General features: G+C 41.8%; 1 protein-coding gene across 2 annotated transcripts in view; it reads right to left on the reverse strand.

Moving 5' to 3' along the window:
- Window positions 1-26,094, reverse strand: part of STARD13 (StAR related lipid transfer domain containing 13) — a 312,260-nt gene extending 286,166 nt beyond the window's left edge. For both annotated transcript variants that reach the window (XM_080377503.1, XM_080377500.1), the window contains exon 1: window positions 10,698-26,094. The gene's annotated coding sequence lies outside the window, so the exon portion shown is untranslated. The remainder of the gene's footprint in view (window positions 1-10,697) is intronic.
- Between the last annotated feature and the right edge of the window lie 501 nt (window positions 26,095-26,595).

Genomic DNA, 26,595 nt, shown 5'->3' on the forward strand with positions numbered 1-26,595 from the left:
GTACCCTGCAGCTCATACTCATCTGACAGTGTTTAGGTGAATGGGGATTTCTACTTCTTTCTGCTTCTTCTACTTCTACCTGGTTGATTTTTTGCTGCCATCTCATCTCCCCAACCCTTGGTGTGGATAAGTTTGGAGCAAAGTGGGGCTCTGAAGCCATCTGACTGTCAGTGCAGTCACTGTACCGTGAAGAAAAGTCCTCCCACCACATAAAATTTTCACTATAGGCAGGGCTAGGGACTATTGGTCTCATTACCATCAACTCCATAAAGGCTAGGAGACATCTGTTGAATCTGTGTAAGAGCCCTGACTTCCAGTTGCCCTTTGTCTTTCCAGCTGTAGAGACCCACCCTGATCTCTCATTAACAACATAAAAATAAAAACACCGTTTTGTTTTCCCATCTCCAGGCAGCTGCAGAACCTTCCCCAACCAGCTGTAAGTCAATTCTCTTGCCCCTGGAGTCCTAATACTTGGGAAACGCACTACATGGTCTTGGTTTGCAATCTGTGAAAAGCAGCATTTTCCCTCGTACTCTGTGCCTTTCAGCTAGCTTAATCTGGGATCAGCAACAGGAGATGATACAGGCTGAACTCATGGCAAAGGAATGCAATGGAGAGAATGGTAGTGGCAGAGGAACAGACTAGATACTAGGTTATTTTATTCCTCAGCTGTATAATTCAATATTTCAAATGAAGACTAGCATTAGTTACCCTCCCTGTTCTGAATTCCAGTGTTTTCCCTACAAGGCTTGGGCTCCTCGGAAGGCTTTTCTTGGCTGCCTCAGCTCTACAAGCTGTCGACACTGACTCATCCCTAAAGCTGTTAGCCAAATAACATAGTTAGCAAAGGCTGGTCTCCTTGACTAACTTGGCTAGAGACACCTTGTGTGCAGAAAAGATGTGGGATTTACTTATGGGTGCAGCACTACCAGTAGAATGAGGCACATGGTCTCTAACATTTTTATATGCTTTCTAAGCCCTGCCAAACTTCTGGAGACTTTCCTGTTGCAGTTCTGTCCCCACAGTGTCTCCTGGAGGAAAGACATGGAGCTGGACAGAGCATGGTGAATAATATTCCCCCAGGTCATATTGCCTGGGGCTGCCTCCAGGAGGCAACCACATGGAGAAAGGAGGAGAGGGACTGGGAGTCAGTCACTCCCATTTACATCAGAACTGCATCCCCGCTGGCAAGTGTGGCCTTATTTCCATCATTTTCTTGGCAGTTTGGAGGTTCATCATCAGATAGGATTGCTGGTTAGATAACCTGCGGGTGCCTCGGCTCTGGAGGCACATCACCAGGTGTTCCCCACCCCTGCTCCCACTGAGGTCACAGCAGAGTCCCCATCAGCTGCAGCACACACTAGGACATGACCTTAAAATCGTAACTTTTAAAACATTTTGGAGGAACACAGATTGCTGACAGAGACTTTGAGGGAATCTAAATCTTAGGTGAGGATGAAAACTGTTAAGCTAGCTTCAAAGAAAGATTTAGTTTGGCTATATCTTTAATCTGGGGACTGATTAAAAGAAGAATAGTTTCAATGACTAATTTCTACAGGGTCTGAAATATAACAGGTTATTAAACACACAACCCAACAGCTGCAGAATCTGACAGAGACATTGTTCTCCCTGAGCATTTGGTAATAGAGTATTTCAGATGATTAAATAGCTAATAAAGTCAGAGTCTTTGCTAAGTAGATGGATACCAGCAATATTGCAAATGTAATTATAGATTTCTATCAAAAAATTCTTGACTCAAAATATTTATTCTCAGACTGAAGCTAATATGCAGGTCTCAGTTAAAAAGAAAATATTTTAACCACTACTAAAAGGTTTCCAGTTTGTTCTACTGTAGTGGCTTTCAATTGCAACCAGGTTCAAGGTGTATGTTTTCAGACTGAATATTCCTTTTTTCAAGGTAAATTCCCACTAACTGTCACATGAAACTATGTCTTCCATTAATCATGATCTTTTTTTTTTTTTTGGCAGCACAGGAATTTGCATCTTTGGGTTATTTATTTCCTTTGCTCCTTCACAGGAATTAGATAGTTGTGATATCTGTACCTCTCTAACATTACAAAGTGGTAAGAAAGGGTCAGAGAAACCAGTGTTAGGGATACTTGCAAAAAAACCCTAAGGAAGAGCCCTGCATGCACAAAATTATTCATTTACCTCTTTATTGCTATTTCAGCCTGTCTTTTTTTCCACTGATCTTCTAGATATTTTACACCCTCCCTGTGAGGGCCATTACAAAACCAGGGTATTTTTTTATATCATGCATACACAGCTATGCTAGCTAATTCACAGACTGCAGCAAAAAAATTCTTTACATCAGTAAATCATCCCATTATCACAGAGGAGCATGCAGCAGAGCTTGTATTCACACTGGAGCTAGTTTATCTCTACCTATGATTATTTTTGCCTCATTTATAAAAATGTAATAGATGCTCATTTCCATTTAGTCAAGACAGTGCTCATACAGCAATGCCCATGTCTGCTGTGCTTTGCATTTCTTGATGCCATGCCCTATGTCTGCTTTACCAATCCCACCCTGTGCCTCATCGCATTCTTTTTACTCTTTGAAGCCCTTGAGGACTCATTCCTATTGTAAAAACAGGGAGAAATTAGAGGACAATGGCTAAACTGTAAAGCAATAAAAGGTATTTTAAATATATACAAAGAAAACGTTATCACATTGCTCTCCTACTTTTTGGGTAGCACCGCATTTCTCAGACAAAGCATTTCCAAGAAGCAGAGAGTTTCTGGGTATATGCATGTGGCACTGGGCTGGAGGAAAAGCAGCACACTCCCACTGCAGATGGGGCTGCCTTTACCAGCTCCAGCATCGCTGTCCATGGGGTAAAGGACAGACTATGCTCATCCCACCTATAAAATGCAGCGTGGAGATGGCTGTGACTAAAGCTGCATGGGCAACTTAACCTGCTCTGACATTCCTAAGAAATGCCCTCATGGATTTCGTGTCCACACATAGTAAAACACACGTAAAGAATGGGTGCCAGACCCTGAGCTCCAACCCTCTGGGAAGATCTGCAGTGGTTCTGAGAGGATTGCTGGTGTACTCTATCATGCTGACGAGCTGTAAAAATAGCCATATCAAAACCACCAGCAGGACTGTCTCTTAGTTATCTCTTATTCACAAGAAGATCAGTCTCACAAAGGATTTCAGCGGCAAGCATGTGGGAAGCCCGGCACAGTACAAGAGGGTTCTTGCTGCACCATGGATGCAAGCATGGAGTGCATTACAAATGACTGAAAGCTGTAGAGCTTACAGCACACCTGTGCAAGTACTTGAGTGTGCAGGATTCAGCAGGTTTTGGAGACTACTACAATGCATATTAAACTACTTACTCTTCTGCACCTAAGTACAGTTACCAGGGAGGTTATGTCCAAGCCAGAATTTTGTATCAAAATCCCAATCTATATGACAGAGTTCAAGAAGCCTTGTATCCTTTTCTTCTTTGTTTAAAAAAAAAAAAAAATATTTTTATTACCCTCATTGAAAGAGATCCTAGCTGCTCAATGTTTGCTTAGGTTTTTGAAGCTCTTACACTCCGTGCTGTGGTTTGATGCAGGGTTCTGGTTTGTTCCCATTTCTAGTGAAGTTTGGGTGCAACAAAGAGTGTTTTAACCTCTATTTATTGCACTGACCATCAGCTAGCTATATTTTTTATTTCGACTGTCAGTGACAATAAGAAATTGGAGACAAAAATGACTGTTGTGGTTGTAACTTCAGTGTTATTTATAAACAGCTAGATGCAGAAAAAATGCAATTTAAATTTCATTGTGAGCAATATTCAGGCCTAGAGCTCCCTAATGCACAATTCATAGTTGCTTAAATTGTAGTCATTACTCTCATACTGCAATAGTTTGTCATGATAAAGGGAAATTACTTTTCTGTCAATTACTCCTGCAAGATTAGTTAATTTGCATTTACAAAGGGTATGGAGCGGCATCTCAATTCCATAGAGATGTTTCTCAGAAGGATTTGGCAATTTGAGGTCTGGGGGAAGATGTAAATGGAGGTCAACTTCAAAATGTAAAAAAGGAACAGTGCCTACATCCCAAAGTCTTTGTACCCCATTGAAGAGCAGTAATGAAGAGTAGATATATCACTTACAGACTGCCAACTTCAGTGTTGCAGAAAATCGTATTTGGGACGTGGAAGAGGCATGCTCCTCTCTGTTTTCAGTACCGGACAGCCAAGCTGGCAGCACCTGAAATCACTGCTCTTGACTATACGTGAGTTGTGCATGCAAATAATCTATATAAAACATCCTACCCTTTGGCATCTCCTTCTGCTAACATCTGTATGCTTGTTTAATCCATGTTGGGATGGAGATAGTGAGAGACAAAAATGAGGGGAATGTTATTTTTATTTACTTGCTTGGAAATAGTCAGTGAGTTTTAGCATGTCTTACTCGTATATCCACCTGAGGCATCACAGCTCCTGATCCTAGCGGTGTAATTTAAGGTGTTGAAGCTTGGTGCCTGAGTTCTTTGGAGGGATGATGGAGTAACTGAGTGCAATGGTGCCCAAGGGACAATGCAGCACTCTTCCACTGTGCCTGAGTAGCTGCTTCAGGAAGGACTGCCAGAGCACCTCCTGGCATCCCTCCCACTAAACCCAGGGGCATCGCTGGAGGGAGCAGCAGCCATGCCTCCTGCAGCCTGTGCAATGCTCTCGAGGATGAAGGCACTTGCTGTGGACATGGCAGGACACGGTGCTGTCGCTCCCCAGCCTGCAGGGATTCACACCCACATATTACTGACAGAGAGAGTAAAATTTTCTCTTCCCTCCATGGAAATAGCGGAAAGGCTTTTGGAAAATGCAGGATCTAGGCAAGGCCTCAGATTTATCATTGAGAGTGGGCAAGGTTATAACCTACCTCTGCCCTGTAGCCAGGCGAGGTTGCTTAAACCACCTCAAAGCTGAGGTCACGGGTATTTTCTTGTGAGTAGAGCAGAACACATGGAGTGCAGACACCGTGTAGGTGTACTGCCACGGACTATGTGCAGCTGGCACAGCGGGGCTTAACCTCTAGGTGTTATTGCAATTAAAATGATGAAATACCAACAGCGCAGGCATCCTCAACACTGACGCTCATGTTCAGGCATGTCAGACTATGCTGATACTGATATCCTGAACCTGTACTGGTATCACAGCTCTCTTGGCATTTGGCAATGTTTTAAATTTTAAGCCCTGCCAAATTCCAGCAAATATAGTCACAGCCCTCCTTCCTGATATTGCTGGCTTGATACAACAATGGTCAGAGTACCCTCACCTTTCCTCCCCAGCCTGAGCTGCATGTGGTTGCTGTTCCTGTGCTTCAGTGCAGAATGCTCCAAAGTCAGAAATTACACAGGAGGGAGTTCTCTGAAGAGTTTATGAAGTGATTGAGGCACCTTAATTATATGTTATTTTTATTCTCATTAGGTTTAGTGGATTTGCAACACTGTTCAACCTAAAAACTGGACTCTGCTCCAGCCACCCATTAAAAACTTAAGTGCTTAAAAATCATGAATATTTGTGTTGCCTTTAATTATTTTCCATTTCAGTTGCCTGGATTTTCTTTTGAGATGCATTTTCTTGGTTTACATCAAGGCTAGAATCCTACCTTGCACAAAAGGTAAATCCACATTTGTTTCTAAGAGTTAGAATTAGGGGAGCCTAAATTCCGCTGGTTAATAAAGATAGGGATGAAGACATGCATGTAAGTGTAAAGATATAAAGTTGTAAAGATATGTATCAATGCATAAAGATATGCATTGGAATTTTTAGTTTCAGCTTGAGAAAATGACAGAAAATATCCAAAATTATTTTCAGTCTTTTTTTTTCATTGGCTAAATGCCAAAGTATTAGAGTCAGTCCTACTAGTTTGCTCACAACTTAGGTCTATAAATGCCCCCTGTTTAAAATAGACTTAATTTCTCTATTTGTGTTACTGCAGTAGTATGCCAGGGAAAGGGCTCTTAGCCCTTTATTCATAAAGGGACAGACATAACTTAAACCACATCAGTTGCTGGTTCTGTATGTTATACAAACTGCTGAAAAAGCTAGGGGTTTTTGTGATGGCCAGATACGCCGTTCACACTGCTGTAATTTCAGGACATAATGCAGTGACACTGAAACAGCTAGTGTTTAAATGTTGAAAACCCAGTTGTGGTTGTAAAGGTTTTGGGACTGACTGTGTTTGGGATCCCTCTAGTTTTTCTGGACAGAGCTGGAGAATTTGTGGTCTGGGTTGCTCAGCAGTGCACCTCCCTCCTGCCCTGCACGTCCCACTTACAAGTGTGTGAACCCAAATGATGCACCTACCTTTGACACATGGATGCACCTTTTTTTTCTGAGAATCCGCAACCAGCGATTTAATTAAGGTAATTTAATTTGTCTTCAAAACAGAGTATTATTCATTCACTCTAAGGCATGAAACACATAGCACAATGGGTAAAAAAAACAGCGTCAGAGGTACATGACTCTTACTCATACCCTCATCTTTCCCCTTGCCAGCTTTTGTGCTTTCTCATTTTCAGCTTCAAGAAGCATTTGTGTAGTATAACATGAGTCTATTTTTTCAGTGCTTCCCTTTGCCCTGTAACTCCCTTCCTTTCACACATTGCTTCTGGACAGCTTCTCTCAGGTGACTCAAAGGCCTCAGTTCACAAATATTTTATGAGATTATAGTGTGATACTTCTCAGGCCTGAAAAAACAGTGATATTAGCAGTGTTGCAGCTGAGATGTTATCTCTTAGGCCCACAAACCTCCTTGAATTTGCGGACTCTTGCATCTGCTAAGCCACCGCTTCTCTTCTTTGCCTTGATCCCTTTCATAGCCCTTATTGACTAACTGCATGACAACATCCCCATCTTACAAACGCATGTGGAAGCAGAATATTAATTTTAAAAATAAAAACATGAAGTGCGTTTTTCTAGTTTCCTTGTGGAACTACTTATTCCAAAACAACAGCCTGTGATACATTCTTGCCATCAGTGCCAGATGCAACAGAATCCTAAATACTTATAAAAGGTTAAAGTTTTGATAAAATACTATAAATATTTATAAAAGTTTTGTAATTAGGCCTACATTCTATGAATGTTTTGTGTTACAGGTAAACCTTGTGCCTGTACAGATGGAATTTAGGAAGTTATTTCGGACTAATAGAGTGCTGTTGTTGAGAACATGCCCACATAGCACAAAAGTATTTGAGTAATAATAAAAAGTACTTCAGAAGAAACTATTTTAGCTACAGTTCAGCTGTGCCTTAGCTTCATCTAATCCCCACTTCAGTGGCAGATATGAGTACATTTCATTCTAGGAACTTGTGAAGCACCACAGCTGAGCAGGCACCCTCCTGCCTGTTGGCTTTGTTGGTGTTTTTTCTCGGTGATGCTGAATGTCTAGGACTTGAGCATCCCTGGAAATCCACAGAGCAGGTAGCACTTGTAATGAACTCCTTAAAATCTGAACATACCATGTTTTTGTTTCCTGTTCAGAGTAACCAGGAAACCAGCCACATCCCAGACCCTCTGCGGAGTCCTCCCCTTAAGATCCTTTTTTAGCTTTGACATTTCCAACTAGCAGAGGTGAATTGCTATTGGTAAAAACATCACAGAACTGAGTTCTTTAGCTGCAGCAAGAGAGATACAAACCAGCCATTTCTGACCAGCAATAGCAGTGGGAGCTGGCTCTCCCATCTGATAAATGGCCAGCTTATGCCTTTGAGATGAATTTCAGAAGATAAAACAGAGTCTGCAGATAGCCACACAAAACCTTTCCTCTCTTTAGGACAGCAGCTCTGGACTATCCTAGTATGCAGAACAGGGAAATCAAAATGATCATAAGGAAGCCCCACCTATAGGAGAAAATAATCCCATTAGGCTCTCCACAACAAAGACCTGGGAGTGATTTTGCTGGGTAAGTGGCCATGGGAACAGTGTGGTTATCATCACAAAACAGAGGCGGAAACAGAACTTTCTCTAGGAATGGGGAAGCAGCATCCAGGAGGTCCCAGAGTATCACAGAGAGCCGTACTTTCACAGCAAGATGCCAAGTTTCCTAAAACAACATCACCAGTAAAGAACAAAAAACCCTAAAAACTCTCAAGGAAACCCTAAAATCTTTCTGAGAAGGAGGAAAGAAAATAGTCACACATGCACTTTATTGCTTGAGGTGTATGTCAAAGGGTTACACAAGGTATGACAGCAAGTAGTTGGTTTTAGCAGCTTTCTGCTAAACCATGTATAGTTTGAAGAGACATAACTGAAGTTGGTGGAATAGAAGTGAGACTGTGCTGTTTAATCTTTTCTTTTGGAAAAAGCTGCAGTTGAAAGCAACTGGAAAGTGGCAGGACCACAGCCATCCTTCTGCTAGCACCACTGCAGCAGCCCTTCATTTACCTCCTCGCCCAGCCTGGCAGGGATGCCAGCTGCATGTATTGAGCCACATTCCAACTCTGGTCACACTGGAATGAACCCAGAGTCATCTCAGTGACTTTGATGAAGTTATTCTTTATTCACGCTTGCCTAGCTGAGAGTCTGGCCCATTCTATCTAGGTAGCAATATCTAATAAAGATTGCCAAATTAAGGGAACAAGAAGAACCAGACTATGTCACATGAAAAGGAAATGTTTTACATTATAAGGATTAAAGAGGCCCTTTAGTTTAAAGACTTTACATCAGCATTTAAAGGACAGGCCACATATCTGTATGTGCCTAGAGTTGTTGGGGGTTTTTTACATTCATTTTGTATTTTAGGAAATGGAAAGAAAATGGATTGATTTTAACATTGAAATAAAAATACTGCAATTTGTTCAACACAGAACACTAATTCATTATACATTAATTCACAGTTTTGGTTAAAATGTCTTCCATTTAGGATTTCCTCCACATCAATTAAGACGGCCCCTCTGGCTGAAATACATTGCGTTTCTTGATTTTCACTGTGGGAGCATTTTTGTCAATGTGTCAAGTTCAGCTTTGGGAAAAACACTGTTTTGCTCTGCTAGACAAATCCAGGGTGTCCCTGCTGTAGTGACCAACAAAAGATACAGGAAAGGAATGAAGGTAAGGGAAATTTATCATCACTGTATTGTTTCCAGTAAGTTCAGATTCATTCAGGCCATAGCTTGACGATACTGTAAATCTGAATTTAGAGATCCCAGGGCTGTAACAAAAACTCTGCAACCAATGATGTAAGACTAGCAAAATAGTATAGATTTACTCTAGCAGTTCATTTGTTAAAGAAATATTGACATTTACTTTGTACCAGGCAATGGACTGCATTGCGTCATTGCCAGTTGTACAAAGCTGGTATACATCCCATGTTATATGCTCTGACTAATTCAGCAGAACTGCACTTGTATGCCCACACCTCATCTGAATGGTGTTTGTGTTGCTGTGTCATCTGGACGTGCCCAGATGGAGAATGAGTGGTGGTCTATCCACAGGGGATGGGATTTCTGTCACACTGAGTTAGCAATAACAAGCCACTGATTTTTCTTTTCATGTCACCTTTGAATTTCACCTGGGTCCACCAGAATATAAAAGTATAAACTGATGAAATGCACTTGCCAAGGCACAGAAACATGAAGTTGTTTGCTTTCTAAAGAAAATATATGTTAAATTGTGAAGGGTGTTGGATTGTTTCGGGTAGCTAGACAGAGCTGTGGAACAATCCAGACAGAATTTGAAACAACTTTTTTTATTATTATTAAAAGCATGTATCTCAACTTTTACTAACATTTAAGTGAATCAAGAAAAGTTCCAACATACAGCTCTTTTCACTCAACTCTGTATATAAAATAACAACCTCGGATGACAAAGGTCATCCTAGACCATCCTGGACAGTTCCCATAGGAAAGTAAAAATACCACAAGCCTGGGGTCACAGAAAGTCTGCTCAGGTTTGGACCCCTGACCTGGGCATCAGCCACTAGAGCTCTCCCACGGAAAACCATTTCATTATTCCTATTCAAACCCATGCAAGAAAGAGCAGGTTTTTAATGTTTCAGCTACAAGACTGATCCTCCTGTGCACTAGTAAGTGCTATATATACATTAAAATTATTACTATAAATCTGCATCATAATGGACAATGTTCTCTTAAACTGATTTCCTGCAATCATCGTTAACTGGCCAGCCTGCTAACACCTGGTACCAACAGATTTTTCATCTGGCGAGCGCAGTGCCACACAATGGTAACAGCAGGTTTTAACCTAATCCCTATCCATACACAAGCAAACATCTAATGACGCCCATGACAAAGACACAGAGACCAGCCTGACATTTGCTGATAAATCCCGGGAGATTCTCCCTCAACACCACCAGTCTGCTCAAACACATTTTCCAGTGGAAAAGATAATTTGAAACCATTTCCAGCTAGACTAATTGCTTTCACTGAAAAGAGCATCATCCTCCTCCTCAATATACATTTATTCGTCCAGCTGCAAATGCAGCTAACACTTAGTGAAGTTTTTCAAAGCAGTAATTATTTCATCTTACAAGAATTTGCAACAGCTTGCTTGATAATGAAAAGTTATTATGCAGATATATATACTTCATGCAAAGTTGCACACACACAGACACAGACACAAAAGTAAAAAAAAAAAAAAAAAGTAGGCGTTTAAAACTGCTGTTTGAATTCCACTCACAGTTTGAAAGTCTAAGCATAAAACTTCTTACTTTGCAGCTGTAGCTCCAAGCTGTGTGGAAAGATAATGCAGTCCATCAGATAGCCTGGTTTTGTTTTCTTGCATAAAAATATCATCTGTCACAGGCACAGGAGCTGACTTCAAGGGCCAGCCCCTTCTGCCGAGCACACCAATCGGGAGACCCTGGGAGCACATGTGGGAAGCTGCTCGCCTGCGCGCTGGTCACGGGCAGCATATGCTCTGTGGGACCCGGGTGCCAGGGGGACGCGGGTGGCAGCGAGGCACGGCGCTGGGGGTGCCTCACCCAGGGCTGCCAAGCTCCAAGCCCAGCCACGGGAGGCGAAACAGAGGGCTGGCTGGGGAGCGCGATAGCTTGTCTGCAGGAGCAAAGGCAGAGCCTCTTGCAGACCACCTCAGTGCCACTGGTCCTGCAAAACCAGCCAGAAGGACACCAGAGCCTGTGGCCAAGAATTGTACTTTGCTCCTTTTGGCCTTATCCTTTACTGTTCTAACAAAAATAATCTCATTTACCACTGCATTAAATGCTTCTTCACTTTTTCTCTTTTCTAACTCCATTTATGGCTTTTTATTCCAAACCTTACCCCTGCAAAACCATGCCTGTGGGAAAGTCCTGGCCATTGCCAGCCGCTTGTAACAGGGGAGCTGGCAGTGCTCTGGACCCAGCAGGTCAGCCTTGCCCGGGTTTTCCTCCCTTTCCCCGAAAGCTCGAGCTCTCCCTTTGCCACATGGCTGGCTGCCCGCGGGCTCCCTGCTCCTCCTCTGCCCCTGCCGCAGCTGGTCGGCTCTGCTGTGCAAACTCCCCGCACACAGCTTTGCTCCGTGCCTGTCAGTCAGAGAGGTCATTTTCTTCTTGCATCTGTTTAACCTGATGATATTTAAATTCAGACTGCTTAGAAACCATATTTAGAGACATATAACCCACAGCTTCCTGGCTCGCCATGTGCTCAGCCCTTGCACAGAACCGGGGAGAGAAAAATGTGTGTACATTAATGTGTTTTAAAGTACAGCAGTACTGCAGTGCATAAAGTCAAAAATCAGACTGTGCATAGGTTAGGGTGATGAGCTAACAGCTGTAGATTTGTTTTCACTCATGGAAGCGTACTTGCAAGTCACAACATGCTGGGAAGGGAAACCAGTAAACACACCAGTGCAAAAGCAGTGCCTTTTCCAGCTGAAGTACAAGACCTAAAGGCCTTCTCATCTTGTACCACATAATCTCAGTGCTGGCTTTATTAATTTAGAGTATTAGCTTTATGTGATCAAATGGCCTTACTTTTGCAGACAGGATGCAGGCTAGAGTGGACTGGCTGTAATAAAACCTGCTAGCTCTAGTCTGTGAATAAAGTCCTGATTTAATTGAATTAATTTTCCTTCTAAATTCTAGTTTAGTAGATTACTAATTCACTAAGGGCTCATTTTACAATGCTTTTCCTGTGGCGGATATAATCAGGCTGGTTAAAAACTTCGACAAAGCTCCTTTTTCCACCCCAGAACCCACCAGTTTCTCACAGGAAAAATTCCTGCAGAAAGACACGGAGACAGGACGGACTTTGGTCAGTGAAATAAGTTCCTGCTGGTTTCAGGGTGGAATTTCCCATTTCCAGAGGCCAAGTCCAGCAAGCCCTGAGCAGGAAATAACTCTCCATTAGTGACAGCCAAGAGCCGTAGTGGAAGTACTTTCTTTCATGGGCCGCTGGGGGGGCAGGGAGGAGCGAGAGGGACTGTCTTTGGGGTGTGTAAGGTCTTTGTCAGATCTGCAACAAGGAGCAAACTTGTTTGCAGTTCCCAGCCGGGAACATTTTGTTCAGAGGTCTCCGAGCTGGGAGTGGCCAAGGAAAGGCTGGCCAGAGGTTTTCCTGCCCGATCCCGATCCTGATCCTGCAACCGGGGCTTGGCAGGGGGTTGGAGCTGGGTCAGCCTGGCTCTTCCTGGGGCAGCGCCCCGTGGCACAGTGGGACAAACCTTCACCCCCTTTTGCTGCTGAAGAAGATGCACCATCCAGAAGCACTTTGGAGACAGAGGCAGAGGAAAAAATGTATTTCTGCTGAGCCTGAGACCTTGCTGGGGTGATGTAGAGGAACCCAAGCAGAAACCTCCCCTGGATGGCCAGGGCAAAGATCTGCTTACAGACCACTGGCTCTGTTACCCCAACACCCTCACTGGCCTTCCACAAGTTTTAAAAGGGTCTAGTTTAATTTTTCCTGTTTTGAGCCTACATAGGGTGAAACCTTCACAAGAGACAGTTCTGCCCCATCCAGCCTCGTACCCACCCAGCAGTGACAAGCAAGACCGGGACTCTGCACTGGCAGACCTGAGACCTGCCTCAGCCTTCTGTGGGGTGGGTGGCACAGCCAGCCCAAATTTGCATCAGGCCTGGGAAACAGCCTGCCAGCCCGTTTTAAACACACAGCCAAGCCAGCTCTCGAAAGCTAAGCATGTATGCATTAATGGCTGAGATTTAACAAGTCACCTTAGCCCAGTAGTTCAAGATGAACAGTCCTGTCATCTCTTTCAGCCTATTTACTTACCAACACGGCATGGTTCCCTGCAGGACATGCATGACATCTATTAATTCCCAGATCTATTGCATCTCAGTGGCAAGCCTTTTTCCTCAACTCCCAGCATATACTCTTTTTTCCTCTCTTTTTAGCCCTGATTATGCTTGACTGTGTCCTACTAAATTCCTGTCCTTGGTATTTACAGCCTGCAAATATTTGTAGACTTATCATACTGCCTGCAAGCCACTGCTTCACCAAGCTCTATGTATTTTTTAGCTCATTAATCAGTTCCTCCAACCCCTCTACTTTTGCTGCTCTTTCCTATAGAGTTTGCAGATTTTGGGGGTTTTTAGAAGACAGCAAAGGAAAGTTTTATTTTCTTTTAAAAAGGGCAATAGCTGGATGAAAAGAAAGGCATATTAAGGAGAGTTTAAGGCAAATTTTGATTTGAGCTGACCAACTCTGAACTTCATACTTGTTTCCTTTTATTTGTCACTTTTGTTTGGATGACTAGAATTTTATTGAAACCCTGACACTGCAAACTTTTGCATCCCCTTTTGTCAAACACACTAATATATAATTCACTGTCTTAGGTAAATTAATTGATTTCCATGAAGCCACCTGGATATGCAGGTAAATGTACAACAACAAGCAGTTGTACAGTTGCAGCCTCAGGATGGGACCTTCAGTTGTACCTGGGAATCCAATCTGCACCATTGCCAGAGAGGTGCGGTCTCTGCAGCCAAAATGCATAGTTTGGGAGGAGCTTCAGCCCTACCAGTCACAGGTGGTGATTTAAGAGCAGGCTGCTGGGTCAGTGGTCTCCCCAGAAGGTCGGTACCTGCAGCAGCCTCTGTCTCTGTATCTCCCCTATATTACACTGCAGCCAAAGTGCAAACAGGCATCTGAGTAAAGAGAACCACACTGCAACATCGTGTGAATATAACATGTGTCTCTCCAACCTTTGCCACCAGATGCTGTGTGGTTGCCTATGGCACAAATAGTATTTTACTCTGCTAATGATCCCACCGGAATCTCACTAAACTTACTAAGGCTTAGTGGAAACTGAAGGAGAAGAAAATAATCCCCAGACAGTTTAAATAAGGTTTGATTATTCATGGGAGCAGCAGGGGAATGTTAAAATTCTCCTGGGCTTGTTGGGAGCCTCTGGCATTGCCCCAGACTGCTGTTTTCCAGCTGCCCCCTTTGCTTGGATGCCCCTAAATCCAAACTCCAACTTTAGATAAGTGACATTCCTGCACAGACGATGAAGAACCAGAGGACAATTTGGGGCTGCCCTCTGTCTGGTGTATTTTGGGTACTTTGTGGAGTTTGGCTTCTTTCAGATCCTGGGAAAAAGGTTAAACTGCACCTTCTGTATGACTCTCTACATCAGGGGCCATTCCCTTGGGTCCCCAGTCTGTCTATGCAATGCAGGGGCTGGAGAGAATGAGGTCTGTAATTTTATTCTGGTTGTATCAGGGCTTATTTTTATTCACATGAACTACAGTAAGCTGTAGCGGTGACGCTGATGTCACTTCAGCTGCAGGGTTTCTATTAAGGCTGTTTTACCATTCAAAGGCAAACCAAAGCAACCTAAACAAACACAAGATAAAGGCAACAAAATAAGTGTTTTAACAATGATATCTAGTTGTCTTTGCAATAATTTTCATGGTCTTTTGGTTTAGGCCTGTTTTATGGTCCTTTTAATTTCATAAAATGTGTGGCATGCTTTCAGTGGTTTCTCCAGCTCTTGAAATAGCTGATAGAAAGAGTGTTTCATCGAAAAAACTCATAGAAAATGTTTTTAAATAAAACCTGAATTGAATTAAATTCAATCATGTTGTTCTAGAACAATTTCTTTAAGATTGTAAAAATGGACAAAACAAATTTCTATCTAAAATTCTTCATAACTTATACCAAGAAAAGGCAAGGATGCCTTCTAGCTGGTCTGATTAACAGCTAATATATCATGTACTGATATCAGCATCATAGCTACATTTTATTTTTCCCTAGATAATTTCAGTGAGCAACCAGAATTATCATCCAGCTCAGAAATTAATTCTAAAAAATAAACACAATTAACTGCTGAACTCTATTTCCCCCTCCCCCCAGAAACTAAGGTCTAAGTTCTGGTTTAAAAGATTTTCTTTTTTTTTTAGTAAGGTTAGCAGGTTTCTGCTCCATAAAAACAGTACTTTGAGAAAGAATCCGAATATTCTAGACTGAACTTCTGAGGGCAACTGTTTGTATAAATCAGCTTAACCAGCTCCCCTCAACAATACAGCACTTGTAGATGTGATAGCACTGTCCACTTTCCATTAGTATGCAGCTATCAGTGTGGTGAGTCACATTGTAAAGCATTTAACAACTGTTCTCATAAATACCATACACCATCTGTTAACTGAATCAAAAGGCTACGTGCCAATTTTACTTTTGGATAGAAAGGTCTGTTTTAAAATTACCCCAGCAGTCTCAGGATGTACACATACTATAAAAAATAAGTATAGAAACATGTCATCCTACCCAATTCCCGAACAGCACAGCTGAGAAAGAAAACATTTTTATCCAGTGGGATACTTTGACATTTCACCATTTGTTCTCATTGCAAGTCAGAACTACAGGATTGAAATTTTCATTATTCATGGCAGGATATATCAACCTGATTTTTAAAATATAGTTAGGGAAGGTGTCTACATTAGGTTTTACTAATTTATATTGAAATGAAGTGTTCTGACAGGACCAAAATATGAAAGGAGTTTTAATCTGAGTTTACTGGAGTGACTTTCCTCCACAGCAGTTCACGTTAAGATTCCACTTGATGAAGACAGCACCTTACAGGAATGAATGTTAGCCCGTACTATCATCCCATCTCTCAGGCTGGACACTGATTAGGTCACATCTTCTCTAACACAAGGAGACTTAGAAGTCCCCTGATGAAGTTCACTCAAGGTTAAAGGTTCAGTTATGGGACACTTAACAAGAGGAAGCTTTGGGCATTGTCACTGCATTGACAACCAGTGCACAGTTGGAATTCAGTTTCTATAAAACTCAGATAACTCAAGCTACTTGAGGTTTATTGTCCTGATACAGAAGGTGAGGACATTTTAGTGGGGAAGAGTTTAAATGCCTGAAGGATGTATTAATTAGTCTAATGAAATGTACTTTTCACAACACACTTTTTCTCTGCTACCCATACATTTTTCAGTTATAAACTAATTATTATCTAAACTCTTTTACTGAAGCTGCGTCCAGTCAGTCATAGAGTCTGAACTTACACTGGCTACACTCCAGAGGTCATAGTGGGAAGGAAGGAACAGCGGAGGTGATGGAGGGACTGAAAGTGTGTGAAGTATCAGTGGGAAGCTGAAGGTGAAGATGTATTATAATGTGTGGGCCCAAGAGAGTGGATCTGCAAGAGGTAAACAGGAATAAATCAATATTTAGAGTGTAAAAATGAAATCCTATCATATTATATACCTCTTTTCTCAAGAAAATGCTAGAAAAAAACATTCAGAGAGGTTTCCCTGGGCACAGTTTCAGAACATGGCCTATAAACTCCACAGAGAGAACATAAGTCTGTTCTGCTCAGAGGTATCTGTTGACCCTTAAAGAGCAAATGTTTCTAAGAGCAAGCAGAAGACTTTACCTCCTAAATGCTCCTGTTTGTCCATCCTCACCCTGTCAGCTGGCTATAGCACTATCCCATTTCTGAGGATCAGATTGACACAGAACAAGGTATTACATCTAAAAGCCTTCCACATCCCCCAAACACAAATGTTGGTCTTGGGATGTGGACTCCATCAGGTTTGAACAATTTTGCCAGGCACTGGCACTATTTTCCAAAATTAGATGTTTTAAAAAGAGATACTGAAGTACTGAAAACTCACAGTGAACCTTGCAAAGAAATAGAAAATTGAAACAACTACCCTCTGAAGTGACACATTCTGTTGCTGGTAATAAGATTTTTCTTTAATTATAAAACTTCAGGGAGCAATGTTCTTGGTTGTCTCTTCTGCACTACCTTAGATGGTTGTGTTTTTCTGATCCATAGAAGCAGCAATATACATTGTGGCTTATTTGAGATTGGTGGCTATAGCAGTTAGAATGAATACAAGGTCTAAGAGATCGTAATGGGTAACTATGAACAAAAAGGACGGCCCTTTTGTTCTCAGATAATTTTTGCACAGGGTAAAGCTCTTAGAAATGAAAGTGGGGGAGGAAACAGAAGAGAAAGATACCCTATTTCTTCCCCATCTAATCACAATAGTTATACTGAAAACAGGTGAGAGAAAGTGACTGCACAGGGTCTACCAAAACTGCAGCAGAACTCCACCACCTCTGAAGGGCTCATATTATTATTCTTTATATTCTATGATCTACTATTCATTATTTCATTAATGTAGTGTTCCTGCTTCTTACAGCAGCAGCTTCTGTATGTAGCAGAAACAATCTCGGAAGTAATTGTATTTTACAAAATCACTTGAATCAATTTGATTTGTGACGTTCCCATTCATCTCCTCCTTGATCCTCTCTGTCCTAAAGCAAATGAGTCACTCTTCCTTGTCATGCCTCCACATAGCAGTTTCTGCACAACAGAACAGCCCTGATGCTTCAAACTCCCTGCCAACCTAGACCTAGACCTTCCTGGGGACAGAATTTTGGCTTGGTGCTCAGCTTCCTTCAAGCCTCACTCGTAGAGCAAGAGTTGAGTTGCAGTCTGGAGTTTAATGGTGGAGCCCCAGGCTGCTGCTTATTTGCTCCCTGAAGAGCAAGGGCATCAGCCACATATCTTCATTCTTCAAGCTGGACTTCTAATCCTATCACAGAATCAAACAAAATTTGGAATTCTAAAATCTGGCTCTAAAATTAAGATCTCCTTGTCCTGTGAGTATTTTAAGTACACTGAATATGCCAGATCAGCCTCAGCATCACCAGTGTGCATATTTTGAGCAACATGTCTCCTCACCACGCTCTGGGTACAGCTGAACCATCTTTGCCTTTGATCCAAGAAAAAGAAGGGAGAGCAGATACCTTAGGAGTGTGCCAACCCTAGGTTCATGTACTATGCTTGTCAAGATCATAGAACTTTCTGGTTTTTGGCAGAAGAGTGTAGAATGCTCTTCACTTTTTGTCAAGTGGACACATATTGGCAAGGACACATTTCAGGCCTCTGCGCGCTTAGCACATACAGGGGAAATATACTGCCCCAACATCCTCCATGGCTACTGGAGGAATAATAATCTACATTTTCTTGCCAGAGGCACATTTTTAGGGAGATGCCGTAGGCTCACAGAAATGTTGGTTGGAAGGTACCTCTGGAGGTTCAACCTGCAGCTCAAAGCAGAACTATTGCCAGCACTTGGTCGGGTCAGCCATACTTTTTCTAATTGAGTTTTCAGGATCCATTCCAAGGATGGAGATTCCACCAATGCTCTCATTAGTGTCTTAAACTATAGCCTGAATCTCTCAGGATGCAATATGTGGCCATGACCTCTTCTGCAACTGGAAATCTCTCACATCCAAGAAATACTTGGTTCTGTAGTCTTCGTAATACCCCTTCGCATAGCTGTAGGTTGCTATTTTCACTTCCTGGCCTCCTCTTCATCCCAGACACCTCAGCATCTCCCTCAGGTAATGTGCTTTAGGCCCCAAACTGGACACTATTCCGGATGGGCTAGTGCCAAGCAGAGGTGGTACTTACACCCCTTGTTATGCTGGCCGTGGTCCTTGCGATGGAGCTGAGGAAACAGTCTGTCTCATCTGTTATGAAAGCACACTGTTGGCTCATATTCAACCTGGCACCTGGATCCTTAGGTTCTTTTCACTGGGGCCAGCCTGCTACTCAGCGAGTTGTTTCCAGCTGGCACTGGTGCAGGGGTTATTCTGCCACACATGCAGGTTTTTGCCCTTCTCCTTGGAGAAGTGGAGAGTTCATAGCATTTCTGTTGACCCCATCCTCAAGTTTCTCAAGATCATGTTGAACTGAAGCCCACCAGGCAACATCACCCATTCCTCCTGGTGTGCAATTTGCTAAGGGTGCACTTGAGTGTCATCACTGAGATAGTGATGAACATGTTGAACAAAAATGGACCCTATGCCAACCTCTAAGGTACTCTGTGTGTTAGCAGACTGCAGCTGAGCAACAAGTCATCACTGATTATTCCTGATGAGCCCAGTGGTGCAGCACACTCTGCTCTTCCAGTCCATGTGTGTGTCCTCAGCTTCTGACTGAGAATGTCACGAATGCCAAAAGCTTCACTAAAGTCAAGCTATAGCAAATCCACCGCATTCCTTTTCCAAAAAGCAGAGATGATAACTGGATACAATGATAGGAACTTAATACTGGAGAGTCTGTACTACAGTGCCATGCACAGTTTTTTTCTGAATGAGGCAGTTCAGGCATGAGAGGCAAAATATAACTGTGTTAACACAGTGTTCCCCAAAAGCTAAATGGCTTTGCTTAGAAGAAAACTACGCTAGTTCCAGGGACTGTGGAGGAGGGAAGGGCTGATGTGGCTGATGCCTTTGTTAGCTTAACTCTCTCCTCTGGCTCCAGCATTATGCTGCATAAATGTATGCAGACTTGAGTATTAGCTTTTCACTTCACTTCCAGTTTGCATTTTGTGTTAGTCATTTCAGAGCCAATTTTCAGTATTGAATCTGTAGTGCTAACCACAGACTTCAACTCAAATTATGGAGACTTACTATCTGCAAAAGCTGCAAAACTGAGCCATGTTATCATGGAATAATACAATAGTTTAGGTTGGAAGGGACCTTTCAGGGTCATCTAGTCCACCTACTCTGCAATAAACAGGGACATCTTCCACTAGATCAGGTTGCTCAGAGCCCTGTCCAGACTAACTTTGAACATTTCCAGGGAATGAGGCATCCACAGCCTCTCTGGGCAACCTGTTCCAGTACCTCACCACACTCACAGGAAAGAATTTCTTCCTGATATCTAATCTAAATCTACCCTCTTTCAGTTTAAAGCCATTCCCCCTTGTCTTGGCACTACATGCCCTTGTAAAAAGTCCCTCTCCAGATTTCCTGTAGGACCCCTTTAGGTACTAGAAGGCTGCTCTAAGGTGTCCCCAGAAAAGCCTTCTCTCCAGGCTGAATAACCCCAGGTTTTCTTCATAGGAGAGATGCTCCATCCCTCTGATCATCTTCATGGCCCTCCTCTGGTCTGGCTCCAACAAGTCCATGTCCTTTTTCTGTTGTGGGTACCAGATCTGGAAGCAGTACTCACGGTGGGGTCTCACCAGAGCAAGGTGGAGGGGCAGAATCACCTCCTTCAACCTGCTGGTCAAGCTTCTTTTGATTCAGCCCAGGATATAACTGGCTTTCTGGGCTGCAAGCACACATTGCTGGTTCATGTCCAGCTTTTCATCTACCATCTAGCTTTCCATTATCTTATGTATGAGCAGAAAAGAAAAGTTTAAAAAATATGTAAGCTGGCCAATAATTTGAACAGTTTAAAATACTCTGAAATTCAATGCTTATGTCAAACTGCCATAAAACCAACAAAACTGAGATGAAAATTAAAAACCTCAAAATTTAACCAGAAGATATGTATTCCCCAGAACAGTAAACATCGTGCTTTAGCTTTCAGTCCATACATTATTGTAGCGGAAGGATTCTAAAAGCATCTACAGAGACTTTTATACTTTTATAACTTGCAATGTCATTATCTTCAGATCACATCCTCAGTGACATCCATGTAGGAATCTGAACATTAATGATTAGAACATATGGAGGTTCAGGTGTTTTGTGAGGGTTGCTGAAGGTCTGATATGTGATGTAGAAAGGGAACAGAAAGGCTTGATTATAGGGGTCCTTGATGAATTTCAAGGACTGGCAGTCAAGAAGAGGAACAGAAGAAATTACATAGGGAAGTTAATGAGGGATCCTGAGGTGGATCTCCTTGATACTGCACATTCAGGGACAAAGTAATTTGCGTGTACTACTTGTACACGTGGACATGCTTGAATGCGCTGTAGTCTTTTTTTATGAGTTATAACCTTAACCTAGAATGCAAAAGTCTGTGGCAGGATGCATTAAAATTCATGATACATTATTTGAACTTTACAATCATACTGAAGAACTTCATTACCACTACACACTCAAATTTTGTTTCACCTATATTTTCAATAATTATGCAGGCTGGTTTTGTCAATAAGGTGGCATTTATGGAATCCAATAGATAGTAAAATAGAAATGGTATCATCATTTACATTGTCTTTCCTAGCAAGTAGGGAACATATTGGACTCTTTCCAGTGTCCTCACAGGATAAGATCACAAAAAATACAAGCAATTTTTTCCTTCAGCTAGAGAAAGCGTTTCAAAAGAAGACAGCAAACGCTGTCATGCTGATGTTAAAACCAGACTGGGACAGTCATAAGAATAAGCAATGGTATTGAGTGAGAGAGAAAAGCTGCTTTGTTTAACATATTTCCTTTTATTTGCCAGAATGCCGCAGCAAGCTCAAGCTTTCTCTGTATTTCTTTGAAGCAATGTTGTCAGCAATGGCTTCTACAGTCATTTTTTACCATATAAGACCTTGTACCAAACTTATACAAGTTATTACTACTTTTGTTTACATGCATATGAATTACTGGCATATGCAGTGGTGACAACAGCATCATTCCAATGTGTGCCTCACTTCAGTGAAGTGATACTGAAATACTCAAGCAATACCTAAGAGTTGAGCATGCAAAACTTGTTAGAAAGTAGAGAGCACTATGATGATCACTAATCATGAAGAGGAGAGAAAATTTTCAAAGAGAACCAGAAGAAACAAGCAATGGGTTTCTATTTTCCAGTATGTGGCTTAAAACTGTAGACCACTGACCTTATTACAGTACAATTCAGAGCTCTTACTAATGCAGAGTAACATCTATTTGACACAGCCTATCACTTGTAATAAAATGGATGTGCAAAGAGGAGATGTTCAGAGAAATGTGAAGCAAGCGATGTTCAGTTCTCACTCAGATGCACAATGAGCAGCAGCCACCATAGCCTACTCAGTAATCCAATTGCCTTTACTAATTACAAGACTGCTGCATCCTCCAGTCTCCTGAAATAGCCTCCTGCAGTCTCATTTATAATAAGAGTCACCTGCTAGATTTGTAAAAAAAAGTAGATGTTTATCATGTTTAAACATAGTCCCAGAGCCACTTTCTATGGACAGTCCCTTTATTGCTGTCATCTTTGTATGATTTCTGGAGTCCCAATATTATGCCTGTATGTACAATAACAAAGGACCTTTGAGATATCACAAATTCTTTAATGTGTCCTCCTTACAGCCAAGAAGCCTTGGAAAAAAAGACAATGCATAAGTGAAAAATGCAGAAAGTGCGATAGAGTCAATTTGGGTAAAAAAAGATGAATACTCTGTTTTAAATGCAATATATCACAACAGTATGAGACAATGCCAAAATATTTCATTTTGGAGAGGAATGGTGAGCTCAGCTTTAAAACAGGATGCAAAGAGATAGCTAGATCCTTAGTCTACAGAACAGGTCTCCTGGGTCTACTCTTCCCACCAGAGAATTACAAACATGAAGGAAGTATTCATCCCAGATTTTATGACATCTGCTCAAGAGAATGTCTTCAATGAGGCACCAAGAAGAGACTGCACAGTATCGCAACACATACCAATCCTCTGAGCATGCAGCATTTAATCTTTTCTCACATAGGGAGGCACAAGATAGCTATCCCTGGAGATGCTGTGCTCACCAGGCATCTCTTGTGGTATATAGTATGTGTGCAACCACTAACAGTGCTGTTGTGCTGTTAGTTCAACTTGCCATAGGTAGCACAAGGTTCAGTGGGAGCCTCAGGCACCTCAAGTGTTGGCTACTGAATAATTTGCCATAAGTACAAGAGCACCACCTTGTGATACCTGAATCACAGAGTGCCAGCTGGAGAAGGAGAGTAGGAGAAGTGAGTGACTCCTGCCCATCCCCAAGAGTCCTCTGACCCCGGGACAGTCAGCATTGTGCAAACCTGGATGCGCTCCCTCTTCATTGCTCACTGCCTTAGTAATACAAACGACAAATGTGGAATGATGTACCACTGCTATTTCAGCTGGGGAAAGATGCAGTACAGCTGATATTTTCTGGTGTGCATGTCTGGAAGCAGAACAACTTCCAGTGCAAGTAATATTATACATCCATCCAAGAAGATATAGCATTAGTAGTGATAAATCACCTGGCTATAGCTACAGCCACCAACCAAATGTCCATAGAGCACAACAGCATACAGGATTTATTAAACTGGACTGCTGTAAACCAGGTAAAATCTTAGGATAGGGCAACAGATTTATTTTTCTGGGTTTTCTAGTACAAGTATACTGGTTAGACAGCACAGTCTTTCTCTGCATAGCTGATCAGCCTTTGTCTTTGCTCTGCCTTCAGTGGGACCATTAAAACTGCCAGTCCCAAGTTACAGTTCCAGGTCCTAATGGAAAAACTTCATTTGAGACAAAAAAGAAAACTACTTTCCAATTTTTATAAAGCAGCACATTCACCAAGAGACGCCTTTCATGTTATATCTAGATTACCATTGCTGTGGGGAATTTAAAATGTTTGTAGAAGCTGAGGGTGCTTATCTGGCAAATAAGGTGTAAAGGTTATATATAAAATACAAGAGTGCCTAGTTGCTACCTGAAACAATATTCTGGGATAATAAGGATCTGGTCTCAGAATCATGTTTGCAAAAGAAAGAGGTTGGCAAAGAAACTTATGAAGTCCTGAGATTCTGGCTTAAAATTTTAATGTTTCAACATATAGCTGTGGTCAAATCAATCAAGCTTTGGAAGTGCTAGATGAATTTAAATCCTATTCGGCTCATTATGTTAGGAATATGAAGCAATATAGAAAATCTTAAAAAAATCACCTTCTACTCATTTACATAGCAAAATGGGAAACTGCTTGAATCCTTGCCATATTTTTTAATCAAGACGTTCTTATAAATTCAAGTAATTTAGGAAAAGATTCCAAAAGCCTTTAGGTGCCTATGGCATAGCTCAAGCAGAATTTAGATGCCTGCATTCAAGTGAGTCACAAAAATTCTGCCTGTGGCATGCATACCTGAAAGGCACCTAAGCTGTCATCAGTAAAGTTATTTAGGCACCTAAAGTACTTCTAATGTATATTCCCAGAGGCCTTCTTATTTTGGATAAGTGTCTCAGCAGATATTTTCTTTCATGGTGTGTTTAGGCATTCCGAAACTAGTTGTTTGGATGCCTAAAATCCTTTGTAGATCAGGGATGGTTACACAATGCCTAGCCTGTACCAAAACCACTGAGCTCAGCACAAAGCAGAGTTTATGCACCTACTCCAAAATTGTTTGAATGAACACCCCTGTGGGGTGATGCCTATCATTCAGCGAAAGCACAGGTGATGATGCCAAAACGGCACAGAGTAACTGCTCAGAGATGAATTCTGTCTTTAAGCAGCAAAGGTATTTATTTTGTGCAACGTTGGGGAGCTAGCTGATTTGCACTGGACAAACTAACTCCGAAGTTTTCAGTGAAAAGTTAGGTAATTTATACAGTTTTCATGAGATGTTACACAACATCTTTACATACATACTCATTTGATTTTGACACCTATTCATTCCATTCACAATAGGTAGGATCTAGGTGGAGTAGACCTTTCAATTTTCTTTGTTCAACGATTTTCTGACTTGGTGGTCTTCTCACCTCCTTCAGGTGTCCACCTTATCTAATTATTCAGAGTACATTCCTTTTTCAACACAAACAGAGCATCATCCAGAACATTGTACCAAACTCATCCTGACTAATCTTTTTTTTTTTTTTAAGACCTTGTTCTGTTTCAGTGAACATCAGCTGTGGGGTGATGGGGTGATGCCTGTCATTTGCACTACATAAAAGGGGAGGTGCCACTACTGCTAAGCATCTTCTTTTAACAGAGTAATCAAGTTATTCATATACAAGCAGCAACTCAAGTGGCTAAGAGGGACTTCAGAGCTGTAAATCCCTCATTCATAGGTGCTGGAATCCCGGGGAAAGAGAGAGGGAACTGCAGACATATCCCTTTTTTCAGCATTTTCTCCGCATCCCTCTACTTGGCACCGTTGCTGCTGTAAATCCCATAGCCTGGTCCCTGACTTTCCCTCAGCTGTATAGGGTAGTTAGGTCAGTAACTCCGGACTGCAAATTTCTGCCTCTGAGCTAGGCACTAGAAAGTCAGTTTGGATGTCATGAGACCTGGGTCCCTGTGCATCTGGGTCTTTATGACTTTTCTTTTTCAATCTATCTTATGCAGTTGTAAACCCAGACTCTGCCAGCCACTTTTCCAGAAATGCTAAATAAAGAAAAAACAGTCCTTGTACTGCCATTCATTCTCTGAGAGAGTTTTAGAGGCCTTATAAAGCATCAATATGCATGAAATTTTGTGATCAAAGGAATAATCTGAAACTCTGTGTTCTAGTCTTTTTTTTAAAAAGAGCAATTTTTGAAGGACACTCCTTTTAAAAGACCCTAAATAGAGCACCCTAGACCACAGCAACCTTACCAAGTATTCCTGTTGCTACAATGAAAATGTCTTTATGAGTGTGAAATCATTGCTAGGTTGTTTTTAGACACTAGACAGCCTGGCAATATTCTCTGTAAATTATAAGTATTCTAATTATAGATCAACACTGCAACCAGCAACACAGGAACTGGGGCTACAGTAAAAACCAAACCTTGTGACGTACCTATGTGTGTCCGTATCTTGGTACTCTGTCTGGGAACGACCAAGTGCACTTGCCACCCTGGAGACCCACAGTATGTGTTATAAACAGCTAAAGAAGGAAAAAAACCCCAAACAACATGGCAGTTTGCATCTGTCATCTGACTGCCTCAGGGCTGAAGTTTTTTCCCCTTTCAGAATAAAGATAACTAGATAGATAAAGATACTAGAAGAACATACCCAGAAATGTGATTAAAACCAGCATATCCATAACAGACATTTTAAACAAGTTTTAAATCTGTGAATAAATACATTCATGTCAGTTGGCCAGATATTTTTTTTACATGAAAACATACGAAAAGGATTGTGCCCCAAAACATAACCTATGGAAAAGGTTCATCTGTTGAGGGCAAGAGGGGAGACACAGTAAAATGAAGGTCATTATTTCTTTAGGTATCTACTGTAATGGTGCTGTTCCCTCTTCACATTTTTTCCACTCTTTGTTTTGTGATATTTCCCCACTAAGGGCCTGCATACAGAAACTCAAAACCACCCCAGTGACAGATGTACAGCAGCAGCTTCCTCCACACAGTCCTGAGCCCACAGTCGTGACTGATGCCTCAGTGGTACTGCTGCCACCCAGGCAATCATGCACTGCTCCATCAGAAGGGGCTTTAACAAGTCCAGGGACAGAGGTTGAAATTA

The sequence above is a fragment of the Falco punctatus genome, assembly GCF_963210335.1.
Source record: "Falco punctatus genome assembly, chromosome: 2".
NCBI classification, from domain to species: domain Eukaryota; kingdom Metazoa; phylum Chordata; class Aves; order Falconiformes; family Falconidae; genus Falco; species Falco punctatus.